This window comes from Myotis lucifugus, unplaced genomic scaffold (assembly GCF_000147115.1).
Source record: "Myotis lucifugus unplaced genomic scaffold, Myoluc2.0 scaffold_251, whole genome shotgun sequence".
Classification (NCBI taxonomy): Eukaryota; Metazoa; Chordata; class Mammalia; order Chiroptera; family Vespertilionidae; genus Myotis; species Myotis lucifugus.
Genome location: NW_005871299.1, coordinates 648,966 through 652,408, shown reverse-complemented (window position 1 = coordinate 652,408; position 3,443 = coordinate 648,966). Strand labels below are relative to the sequence as shown.

Sequence of the window (3,443 nt, the reverse complement as noted above, 5' to 3'; positions counted from 1 at the left end):
TATTAAATGAAGACATTATATTAAAAGATAATATCTATGTCCTTCTAGGTCTAAAATATTCAGTGAGCTTATGGTTTAGAATTTTGTAAAAAGTAGAGCACATTAATAATTGCCCAGAATATTAGTCATGTCTCTCTCTCTTTTCTTCTGTCTTCTTCCTACATTGTTATCCTAATTGATAGATTTTCTATTTTTGTTACGTTTCTATCATACTGTTTTATAAGTATATGTTATAATCACAATAAAAATATGATGATCTAAATTTAATAAAAATTTTCAAAGTAGACTATAAATGTTTTGAAAAATATATTTTTTAATTTTTATTTTTCCTCAAAGCAGCAGGAGGTAAAAAAGCAACCATCCAAAAAGTATGTGTGTGTGTGTGTGTGTGTGTGTATTTTTTTTTTATGTGCCTCAGGCATGAAACAGCTCTGGCCACCGACACAGGCATCAAGCTAGGATGAACTAAGGACTGTACATCTGCTTTGCCCCTGACTGATATAAGAGGAACACCACCAATCAGGTGTCTCCTTGCCCATTGCCAGGGGGTATGTGTGTGTGTATTTAATGTATTTTTATTGGTTTCAGAGAAGAAGGGAGAGGAAGAGAGAGATAGAAACATCATTGATGAGAGAGAATCATTGATTGGCTGCCTCCTGCATGCCCTACACTGGGAATCGAGCCCAAAACCTGGGCATGTGCCCTGACCAGAAATCCAAGGGCGAACTCCTTTCATAGGTCAACACTCAACCACTGAGCCACGCTGGCTGGGCCAAAAAGTGCATTTTTAATCTACTTTTTAAAATACTATGGTACAGCCCTAACCGGTTTGGCTCAGTGGATAGAGCATTGGTCTGCGGACCAAAAGGTCCCAGGTTTGAGTCCAGTCAAGGACATGTACCTCAGTTGCAGGCTCCTCCCAGGCCTGGGCACTAATCAGGGCTCCCAGGAGGCAACCAATAGATGTTTTTCTCTCACATAAATGTTTCTCTCTGTCTTTCCTTCTCTCTTCCACTCCCCGTAAAATAATAAATGGAAAAGTATCCTTAGGCAAGGGTTAACAAAAAATAAAATACTATGGTATTATTAGACTAAAAATATATGAGGAATAACAGGTATAATACTTAGTTCATTTGATAACCAGAAAATCCACATCACCCATCCCTGGAATGTCCTTGATCATAATATTCTCAGAGAAAATATTCTTTTCAAGTATTTTCTGAGGGTTGAGTAGTAGTGAGCTTTGGGAATACTCCAGATTGCAATAGTGTAAAAAAAAGCTTATCATTACTTTAGGGTTTTTGTTAGACTCATTATGCTTTATTGTAACCTCACTCTTAGGAATTAAGGAAACATAAACCTACATGGCAAAAGCAAAGCATGAACACACTTAACTAAATACACTTTAATACCTTCATGTCTTTATACTCCTTTCCTCATTAGGGAATCAAAATACAAAATGGCTTTGCTAATACAAGATTGTTGGTTTTAGTAGTTGCTGGTCCCAGAATTTTAATCCCAGTCTTGTCCCTCACTCTCCTTTGCACTTATAGGACAAGTTTCTTATGCTTAGTCGTTCCTTTTTTAAGCAGGAAGAGAACTACAATCTCAGAGGAGTTATGTGAGATTTCCTGGTTAATATTAGCGAAGTGCTTTGGTGATTAAAGGGATTGCCAAGCTGACAATCACTATTACAGAGACCAGCACAGTTAAGGGGACCAACTGAAAGATCAGCACCTACATGATCTTAGGTTAGTTGCAAGAGTTCTCATTATTAGAGGATGGCTGCTTTCAGAAAAGTATATTTAAATATTAATAGCATTTGGGGAGCAAATACTCCCAGAGATAAACATATGCTTTGAATCCACAATTACTTATGCATCTTCCCCATGCCTCCTCTATGTCTGTAGTTTTAAAATTCTGTAGGTGAAAGACTGGGGTTCAGTCTCAAGGTCATTGAAGCGGCTGTGGTTTTATTAGTATGCTCATTGAATGTGCTATCGAAATGTAATTTAAGGCATTAATATGTACACACTAAATAAAGCCATACAGGCTGTAGAAAAAGTTATTTATGATGCTGGAATTTTACCACTTACAAAAATAAATAATAGAACGTGTGTGTCTCTTGAAACAATGTAAACTCGGCATATTCAACAGAAGCTGTAAAAGAAATCTAAACAATTCTGTAATTCTGAGGAGGGTAATTTCACTGATGACAGCTTTTCATAATTTTACTTTTCTAGATAGATGGCAAGTAATTTTTTATTCTGTATTTTATTACTATTTTGAATTGCACTCCTTGTTGGAGTTTCACCTTTTACTAATAATTCTTCAGGAAATGTGTTTTCACTGTTTTTCATATAGCAGTTACTGCTGGCAGTACCTAGTTGAAACCAACAGAATTACAACTCTCCTCAATATCCCTACATGACATGGGTAATATTTCAGTTTAATCCAGTGGCATGAATTGAGCCGGGAACAACCATTTCAATTTCTACTGCAGTTTGTTTAGGCTTAACATGGACTAGCTACCATACCCTCTCTTGGTGAACCATATTAAATTGCTTACAGAGACCTGCCCAGGAATCAAAAGACATGGTTTTACTATTCTCATGACATGCTTTTGCCTAATAATCATGAAAGCTATAAAAAGAAAGCCACTGCAGATGCCCTCAAAAAGCTCCTTACTACCACCCAACGACCAAGTTCCAGAAAGAGAGTTAAATAGCTATTAAGATTACTTTACTTTTATATAACATTATGTTTAGTACTATATTCTTTAAAAAAAAAAGAAAAGAAAAAGAAAGAAAATTGCATCTGCAATATAGACCAGTTCTGTTTCCTCATAGCCCTGTCCATAATAATATGACTCTGCTATATATTTACCATGTAAAAGACTGAAGTACAATGATTCATATTCTCTATAGTTCTGGAATTAAGGGCATTGGTTTACAAATGACTGCCTGAGGTTAAAGGAATTGGTTATAGCCAAGAATAAAACAGGTTGGGTACCAAATGCAAGGATCTTAAGTAAAGCAGGGTCATGTGCTTTATAAAGCCTATTTCCCCTTAAAACATATGGATGCAGCTCTTTGTATCCAAAACTCATCATTGTTGAGGGTATAGTCAATGAACGGAAATGGTAGATTTTTCTGAGACTAATACATAGTAGGAATAATGTAAATATTGGTCAAGTGAATGAATGAAGGCATATGGTTATGACACTCCTAGTTGGAGACAAATACCACTACACACAAAGATAAGTGAAGAATCATATAAATTGTCCTGATTTAAAAAAAAGAAGTATTCAAAGTGGTTTTTGTTTATTTGTTTGTTTGTTTGTTTGTTTGGTAGCTGTTGCATATATTGCTCAATAATCCTGGCTTGTTTCAGGCAGAGTAGAGAGTAAAAAAAGCATTATAAATGCACCCAAAAAACGGAGG

General features: G+C 35.7%; 1 pseudogene; it reads right to left on the bottom strand.

Annotated features, from left to right (window-relative positions):
* Window positions 1-405: 405 nt before the first annotated feature.
* Window positions 406-550, bottom strand: LOC111827932 (annotated as a pseudogene).
* Between the last annotated feature and the right edge of the window lie 2,893 nt (window positions 551-3,443).